Genomic DNA, 10094 nt, shown 5'->3' with positions numbered 1-10094 from the left:
ACAAATATGGGGGATAATTCCTAAGCCAATGTCCCATGCCATAGCAATAATGGCACTCATCATTAACTTGCTTGAAGTTTTTGATTTTCTTTCCCTTCTTCTTGAACTTTTTGCCCTTTGAAGCAAGAACTTGATTGCTTGAGCTCCCACTAGTTTTGGCATCTTTATCTTCCAAAGACAAAGACCCTATAGATTGTATGAGGTGGTCTTCCTGAGACGGGCTCACACGAGATCTAGTAGTAGTAGGTGGTTTAGAAGAAGTGATGAAGTTAAGGTTTCCATCCGAACCTATCCCAAAATGAAGTTCTCTAGTAGTGTCGAAATCATTGTTGGAGCAAACGTCGTCAAAAACATTGTGGTAAGACTCAATAGTTATCGGTGCGATAGCGTTTGATGGATTCATTGTAATGAACTACAAATATGGAGGAAAAGGAAATATTAACATTTGTCTTTTTAAATCATACTTGTAAAAGATTAACAAGATATGAGCATTTATATAGTGACCTCTACCCAACTATCATAAAAGATTCCAAGATCCAAATTCATATTAACTTGGGCACGGTATGGCCGATGAAACCCTTATCAATATAACTCGGTGGATTAACGTTTTAATCGATTCTACTTTTAGAACTCTTGGTCGATAAAATTACTCTAATAATTATCTTTAGCCCAAAACACATCCGACAAGGGCACGGTATGGCCGATGAAACCCTTATAAAAAACTTTTGTTGAGTTCAATCAAAATTTCGAATAAATGTGTCCATGATCCAAGTCCACATCAATTTTGGCACGGTATGGCCGATGAAACCCTCATCAATATGAACTCGGTGGATAGACATTTAGCACCCACTTCCCCTACGTAACAAGGTTTGTACCCCGGTAGGGCCGAGTGCACTCTCTCGCGAAATAGGTTTTCTTGGTTTCTACTATTTGGTAAGGCTATGTCTCAATTGATTGTTTTAGCGAGAGGTCATGTCAATTTATTATCTATCACGTTTTAAGTGAACTAAAGTGGTGAACTATGATAATTTTAATTGACACGGTCGATAAACTCGATGAATTGATGATGCATGTTTTAGTTATGGCGATTTAGCGATGCATGCGACATATAAATAAAATGCAAACATAAAAATAAACCCTAGTATGGCCTTCCTAAAATAGAAAACTATTTAACTATTACATATTCGGAAACCAACTCCATCGGTCCCTTGAACTTCGGTTGTGGCACGCATCTCGAGGTAACACCGTCTTTCTGTATCGCCATCTTGAAGAAATCCGTCTTGGGAAACTCCGAGATAAATTAAATTACATAGCAAATTACATAATTTCCTATTATACATTTGTAACTAAAATAAAATAAATCTATTAAATTACAAAACGGTGATACGAGATCACAATAAATTACAACCGAATCGATATTCCCATACATTTTGGGAAATACCAATTAAAACTAAGGCCATACTAAGTAAAAATTACATAATTCAAAAATTACATAAATTAAATTATGACAATCATAAAGCAAAAGCAGCAATATAATATGTATGAACATGCCCAATTTTATGTTAAATCGCCTTTAATTAGCCAATATCGTATATTACTCGGTTTTTACGAATTTGCGTGATTTCAACATTTTATAATCACAAAAATTACATAAATTCATATTTATGCATAAGTTAATTACCCTAACCTCTTAGGACTCAAAATTTAGTCTTCACTAATAATTTGACCATAATTAACTCATATTTCTAAAATTGTTCATTAATGGACCAAAAATTACAAAAATAAGCTATAAACTTCAAATAAATCACAAAATTTCAAATAAATTTGAAATTTAAACTCATGAACATTCTGGAAAAAAATACCAAGACACTCATAATTTTCAAAAACTTAGGTTAAAAATTTCGAAATTTTTCCGGGAAAACAATGTTGCGGTTTATCGGTTTTTTAACAAAATAATCATCAAAACATGAGAAAAATTATATTCATTAACTTTTCAACTTTAGATCTGAAAAAGACAATAAAATGCAACATGTGACGTTTTTCCTTAGTCATAGATTATGTTTTATTAATTTTCCACTAATAATGTCACTATTTATGCTATTTTTCTACAAAAAATCATAAATCATGCACAAAGACTTCAATATAGCCTATTATTTTACACACATCTTGTAAAATTTCATGTGACAACATACTAAATTTCTATGACCAGATTCGAAATTTATCTCATATTAACCTATTTTTCACTTAAATCCGATTTTAATAATGAAAAATCCATTTTTCGAGCATAAGAAGTCCAAAAATTATGAAACTTTACAAGTAATCTCAAAATAATATGTGTGACAACATATCCAAAAATCACTAGAAAATTCGAAGTTTAGCTATTTTTAGTCCGAAAATGACATTTATACTCATAAAATCATATTTTAATGTCATTATTATGTAATATGAACAATAAAAATCCATAAAATAACCAAAATATCCTAAAAACATTTTAGGATCAGAAATTTTAACATGCATAAATTAATTTCGTGATATATCATAATAACACAAATTATTCAAGTTTTATATGTTATTCTTATAACTCGGAAAAACTTTTAACCGATTTGCATGCAAACAACCATGGCTCTTGATACCGATTGAAGGAAAAGTAGATCTAAATACTAACATATTCATATATGTTCCATTTTAATTTGTCATAAAATTAACAAATGATCTTATGCATGAAAACTATTTAACAAAATAAAGAAGAAACATTCATCCTTACATTGGAATTTCGGTTCATATTGGCACAAAAGAGATCTCCTTCTCTTTTGTTCTTGTGCTTTTCTCAATGGATGAACAAGGACTCAAATGTAGAATCCCCCCCAAGGAATGATACCCAAGATATACCCTTAATAAAATTAATATTATTGATACTAGAATAACATTAATCTTTTAAATAAAATGACCCAAAATTATTTGGTCCTCTCTAATTTTCGGTCAAGAGGAGAAAGAAAGAGGAAGTGAATATTTTTATCTCACTAAAAATATTTTTGTGTTGTTGGAATGAATGAATTTACACTAGATATCATGTAGTGTATCTTGGAGAGATTTAGAGAAAACCCTTGGCTCCTCTTTTGTCCAAAAACCGGGTAGGGTGGGGGAAGTGTGGCCAATGCATGCACAATTTGTTCTTTTCAAGAATGTGTAGGTGTGCATGGCTAGCAATAGGTTTACATCATTATGCTTTCCATTAACTTTAATCAACATAATATATATGTTAATTTCTCCCAATATTTCGGTCAAAATGAGATAAAATGGATTCCATTTTATGTTTGTCAATTGTCAATATGTCACATGTCATATGTTACATAAATTTGTTATGTATTTTTAGCATATTAAAAATCAACGTATTAATAAAAATACGTCATATACAAAAATCGACTTAGTAATTCATAATTACTTGTACCAAAATAATTTACCAATTATAAATTACAATAACTTGTATTTATATTAATTCATTCAATTTTAATTGTTTCCTTAAACAATAATTTCATCTGAGTAATGAAACAATTCGATTACTCAGACCGTATCTCATTTAATCAAACTATAATGAAATACGTAAATTTAACTTCCAAAATCGCCCGTCAATTTTTCAAGTAATTTAATTAACTCGTAACGTTAAACGATTAATTAAACGATCAATTAAGAGTAATATCCTTTAGGTATGACCTAGGGGATCAACTAATCACCACCGTCGCACGACAGTAATGTCAAACTCTAGTCAGCCAATGATTACCGATATATGTTGACCAGTTGACAGTAAAAATACTTCCCAATTGTATTCTTTAAAATGAGACTTAAACATGTGATCATTATGATCAACAGTTGTGATCGCATTATTGTCGGAGGACACTTATTCCAACAACATAGTCATTAACATAAAGAGGAGAAAGGAGATTGGAAAGATCATACCATGCGGTCTTCATGATCCTCATGTCTCGGATGTGGCGTAGTCAATCAATGTGAACAAGGATAGAACAAACAATATACAATATATACAATATATACATAACTACACTACCAAAAAAATAAACATGTTTTTGGGTTTTTCAATTTTCAAATTTTTATGGTTTTTCGAAAATTTTCAATTTTTTGGATTTTTGAATAAAAGATAAGTTAGAATTCCCCATCCCCACACTAATATGGGCATTGTCCTCAATGGCCAAAATGATGGGAAATTATGCAAACATGATGCATGATTTCTACACTAAATGCAAGCTACACTAATCTACACTACATGATGCATGGTTTTTGTTTATGACGGAGAGGATAATTTAGATTACCTCCCGTTGTGTATGCATTAACTTCCCCAAACTGATCTAGACATTATTGCTAATGTCCAAGGATGGGTGTAGTTCATGCACACACTATGCAATGCATGAAACTAATTTTGTCATTTTGGATTTTGAAAGGTGGGAACAATAAAATGAGAACACCTCAATGGGGCCGAGGTGTTAGCCCTCTATGGTGTTAGGACTACTCCAACAATGATCAAGAAAAATGAATAAAACAAAGAGAGAAATAGACAAACCTCAAGAGGGTAGGAGCCTTTAAAGCTTGCTAATCTTCCATCATATCATCACTATCATCATCTTCCTTATTAGAATTGGATTCATCACCACTTTCTTCTCCACTTTGCTCATCATCCTCTTCTCCTTCTTCACTAGCTTCTTCATCAATGTTATCATCAACCTCTTCATTACCAACAACCTCATTATCACCCGGAACAACCCTAGATGCACTCGGAAATAGGACCTCCCTATCCGCCCAACTAGGCAAAGGACATGATGGGTCAAGTATTCCTTGCCTAGCTAAATGTAGGAGGGGTGGATATTGGGCTAAGTAAGCATTTTTCCGATCCTCAAAAGCTTGCTTGTGCATTGCTTGCATGAGAAGAGTTAAATAATCATTTCTTGCTTCAACACCTTCCCGCTTGAACTCTTGGTACTCGAAAGGGTAGGGTGGTGTGATAATGGAAGAGGAGGGCATTTCAAGTTCACCCTTTTGTTGTCGGATAATGTACTCGGCCTCTTTTGAAAGGGGAAGTAGATAATTGGTCCGGTGGACGCTTAATCGACAAATCTTCCAAGGCAAAGTGAAAGATCTAGCCTCACTAGTGAGCCATCCATACTTGGTGTCAAGAGGGTTATGGGCAACCCACTTGTACTTGTGTATCATAGTATGAATATCAATGAGATGACCACCCTCTTTCGCCTCATACTTGTTATCTTTGTTGAAGTTAGGATCAAAGTATTTAGCTAGGATAGTGACTAGGCCTCCATTCACAATAACGGTAGTGCCTTTCTTCCCACAATCAATGTTTAACCATCTATCCACCAAAAGCCTTAGAGAGTTAAAAGGCTTGGTGAATTCCCTACCAACGTTCAAAGCCGACTCAAGAAGAACAAAATCGAGTTTGGTGAAATGGTTGGTGTCTTTTCTTGCAATGATGGTGTTCCCTACGACCTTGAGCCACACTCTAATGCCCGGATATTGGACTAATAGAGCTCGACTAGCATGAAAGTCTTCAAATTTCCTTCCGGAAATCGCCTCCCAAAGAGGTCGGGGTCATACTTGCCAACATTCTTAAAATAACTCGGTGAATCACTAAGACCCAAAGCTTTACCTATTTCCTCAAAGGAGATGCGCCTACTAACATTAGCTAGACGAAACTTGATGGTCTCCATGTTCTCGAGTTCTCGACCTTGTTAACTTTCAAAGAACTCAAAAATTCTAAAGTAAGGGAGGGGTATGTCAATTCTTTTGATTCAAACAATTTCTCCAAACCCATGGCTTTGAAAAAGGCTCTAGTTTGCTCAAGGACACCCAATTTTTCTAAGTTATCCTCACAAATAAACTTGGTGGATAGAAATGATTTCCTAGAAAACTTGGCAAAAGTGTCCCTATGGTATTTGGAAATGAAAATTACCTCCGGATAGTTCGAAAGTTGAGCAATTTCCGGAGTAGAAGATGTTGTTGCTTCCACGGGAGGTTGTTGTTGTTGCACTTCCAAGTTTGGGTTAGCTACCACCATAGCCAATGCTTTCTTTGCTTGAAGAGTCTTTTGCCTTAATGCGAGTGTCTTTGCCTTTGGTGCCTTTGTTGCTCCCTTAATCCTTGCCATTGATGAATTAACCAAGAAAAGAGTGAAAAATCTTCAATTTCTAGTGTACCCAAATCGATTTAAAGATGAAAGGCTTTGCCTTTATGAATTCAAAAATCGACTCAAAGTTTGAAGATTTTGTGCTTGGTTTTGATTTTTGTTGGAAGAGGAGTGATTAATTTGTTGTTAAAAGGATGTTTTGATTTGATTTTGGTGAATGTTGTTGAGGAATCTTGTTTTTGTGATGGAGAGGATGAGGGTTTTGAGGGTTATGAGTAGTGTTATGAATGAAGGAATGAAGAAATGAATGTGGGAGGGGGTTTATAAAACCCGAAAAATTTGAACTGCAGGGGCAAGACGGGCGGATTCTGCTCTGGCCGCCCGGATTTGGTCTGTTCTGGGTTGGGAAATCCTCGCTTAAAGACGGGCGTCTTTCAGTGAAGACGCTCGTATTTGCAAACACGGACGAGCGTCTTCTACAGAAGACGGGCGGATTCCTTCACAGGGATTTTTCTTGTTTTCTTCAGCCATGAAGACGGGCGTCTTCCTTTCAGGACGGGCGGATTTTTAAACACGGGCGGATTTGGATGCAGGACGCCCGGATTTGTTGACAATCAAAAATATTTCAAAAGTTCAGCTCATAATAGGAAGGGCGTTTTCTATCCAATATGCCCGGATTGCCTGAAGACGGGCGGATTCTCCTGAATCCGCTAGGATTCGACCCCTTTGTACCCGGATTCAGTTCCATCCGCGTACTTTGCCAATCCCTTGCCATTTTTCCATTCTTCTTCATATCTCGTGTTCTTCATTGTGGGGGCACTACTAAGGCATGGATAGCCTAGGCAATTGCCATCCCCACACTAAGCTAAAGCACTACACATTAATTGAAATTATTAGTCCCTCCCTCACTTCTCTCAAACATGATAATTATCTTGATCAAAGTATAAAAAATCCAAAAATAACAAAAATGCAATATAACAATTGAAATGCAAGTTAGGGAGTTAGAAATATTTACAAATGGTGGTTTAGGGAGGACTCCACCAAACTCTCATTCTTGATGAGATGTCAAGGGTGTATGTTCAAGGTGTTGTTGATGTTGCTCAACACCTTGAAAAAGTAATCAAAAGCTTGTTCATTATCATGATAGAGGTCTTCAATAGACCTTGGCCCTTGTTGTCGGTCTTGATCGATGGCATTACCAATGTAGGGATTAAAAATCCCTTCAAATTCGTCGTCTCAAAGACCACAAACTTCATTAAGTTGATCATTGAAAATCTCTTGATTTGATGGAGACAACTTTCCCATTTCCTTTTCATGGCCAATGAGGCCATCTTCGTCATTGCTTGTCTTTGATGAGCATTGCAAGCTCTCTTTGTCACAATTCACTTGCTCTTTGAATGGAGCATCTTCAATTTTCTTCTTCCATTGGAGTTCCGACTTCTTCCTTTCATCCTTCCGACTATAATGATCGATCATAAAACACGGTTCATGTAAACAGGGAGCTCTCATAGTCTTGTCAAGATTAAAAGTTATACTCTCATCTCCCACTTCTAGAGTGAGCTCACCATGTTTTACATCAATCACCGCACCCGCGGTGTGTTAGAAGGGTCTTCGTAGAATGATTGGAATGTTGGAATCTTCCTCCATATCAACAATGACAAAGTCCACCGGGATGAAAAACTTCCCAATTCGTACGAGGACATCTTCCCATATCCCTAATGGTGTCTTCGTCGATCTATCGGCCATTTGGAGTGTGATATTGGTGCATTTAAGCTCTCCCATCCCCAACCTTTTACTCACCGAGTACGGCATAACACTCACACTAGCCCCTAGATCACATAAGGCTTTGTTGATCGTTGTGTCGCCAATGGTACACGGTATTGAGAAGCTTCCCGGATCCTTTAGTTTTGGAGGTGAACTCCCTTGAAGTATTGCACTACTCACCTTAGTGAAGGCGATAGTCTCAAGTTTTCAGATCGACTTCTTCTTTGTGAGGATGTTTTTCATGTATTTTGCATAGGCCGGCACGTGATTGATTAATTCCGTGAAAGGAATTGAGACTTCCAAATTCTTCACAATTTCCATAAACTTTCCAAGTTGATCATCAAATTTGGGCTTGGCTTGACGACTTGGAAAAGGAAGTGTAATCACAATGGGCTCCTTCTCCTTGACCTTGTCTTCATTTTTCTTTGAAATTTCTTCTTTTGATGATTCTCCATCTTTGGAGTTTTGCACAATTTCTTCCTTATAACTTGCTTCCACAACTTCATCCTCAACTTGCTACTTCGGTGCTTCATACCTTGTACCACTTCCCAAGTGAATGGCACTAACCGTTTCATGTCTTGGGGGATTACCTTGAGGTGGTAATTGCCCTTTTTGTCTTTGTGAGCTTGAAGATGCTAGTTGAGTCAATTGGGTTTCCAACATCTTGGTGTGAGCTAGAATGTTGTTGATGGTGGTTTCCTTTGCTTGACTATCTTTTTGTATTTGAGTGAAAAACTCTTGTTGATTCTTTTGCATTTGGAGGACCGCTTTTTGAACATCAAAACCTTGGTCATTTTGGTGATTGTATGGATTTTGGTTTTGGTAACCTTGGTTTTGGTTGTAAAAGGGTCTTTAATTTTGGTTTCTCATGGGAGGTGGGGTGTATGTTGTTTGAGGGTTTTGAACATTTTTGCTTTTGTATGAGACATTTGGATGAAACTTGGTGTTTTCATTGTAATAGTTGGAATAAGAGGTACCACTCTTGTATGCTTGGAAAGCATTCACTTGTTCATTTGTTCCCCTACATTAACTTTGGTCATGTCCCAAAGTTCCACAATTCTCACATATCCCACTTGGGATTGATGAGGATGCCGTCATGGCATTAACATGATGCTTTGGTGATTTTGAGGCTTCTTCAAGTCTAGCTATAGCTTGTTCAAACTTCAAATTGATTGTGTCGATGTGAGCACTAAGTTGAGCACCCAATTGAGTAACGGAGTCCACTTCATGCCTTCCTCCTCTAGTAGCCTTGCGAGGTCTACTATATTGTGAGTTATGGACCGCCATTTCCTCAATCTTGTTCCATGTTTGATTGTCATAAACTTCGGTGAACATTCCATTTGATCCCATGTTGAGAATGTTCCTTGAATCTTCATATAGACCATTCCAAAATTGTTGTACCAAGAACCACTCGCTAAGTCCATGGTGAGGACATAAGCGACAAATTCCCTTGAACCGCTCCCAAGCTTCATACAAAGATTCTTCATCCCTTTGCTTAAAACCCGTAATTTGAGCTCTTAGCATGTTAGTCTTTTCCGGTGGGTAGAACTTTTTGTAGAAAGCTAGAGCCAACTTCTTCCAAGAATCAATTCCGAGAGTGGCCTTATCAAGGCCCTTCAACCATTGTTTCGCGGTGCCGATTAGAGAAAAAGGAAATAAGACCCATCGAATTTGGTCTTGAGTTACACCGGTTTGAGAAATCGCATCACAATAGTCACAAAAGGTTTCCATATGAGAATGAGGGTCTTCACTATGCATCCCCCCAAATTGGCTCCTTTCGACTAATTGGATAAAGGCGGATTTGGCAATAAAATTTCCGGTGAAATGTTGTGGTGTGGGTGTACCATTAGGTAGGTTCTCCTCGGTGGGTACGGAATGTGATGAAAACTTAGGCATTGTAGGTTGATTTTGTGAGGTATTTTGTGTTGGGTTCTCCTCACCTTCTCTTGCAAAAAGGTTGATGAACTCAATAGTTGGTTGAATATCCACTACCTCACTAATACCTCTCAAATTCCTCCTAGCAAATCTCCTATTGTTTGCTAAGGTTATTTCAATTTCACGATCAAAAGGTAACAAATCACCTTGTGACCTTCTAGACATGCAAAATATCAAACAACTTGAAAACAATTAGAATAAACCTTGAGGAGTTTTACTTCCCCAAGGCAAAGAAAGACACAACTAATAG

At 36.7% G+C, this 10094-nt stretch overlaps 1 non-coding gene across 1 annotated transcript; it reads left to right on the top strand.

Moving 5' to 3' along the window:
• The first annotated feature begins 9326 nt into the window (after positions 1–9326).
• Positions 9327–9433, top strand: LOC141636652 (small nucleolar RNA R71). The gene has a single exon (XR_012541253.1). It is a non-coding gene; the product is annotated as a small nucleolar RNA R71 (small nucleolar RNA).
• Positions 9434–10094: the final 661 nt, after the last annotated feature.

The sequence above is a fragment of the Silene latifolia genome, chromosome Y, assembly GCF_048544455.1.
Source record: "Silene latifolia isolate original U9 population chromosome Y, ASM4854445v1, whole genome shotgun sequence".
Classification (NCBI taxonomy): Eukaryota; Viridiplantae; Streptophyta; class Magnoliopsida; order Caryophyllales; family Caryophyllaceae; genus Silene; species Silene latifolia.
The sequence above is the reverse complement of the archived record's forward strand: the minus strand, read 5'-3'. Positions and strand labels throughout refer to the sequence as shown.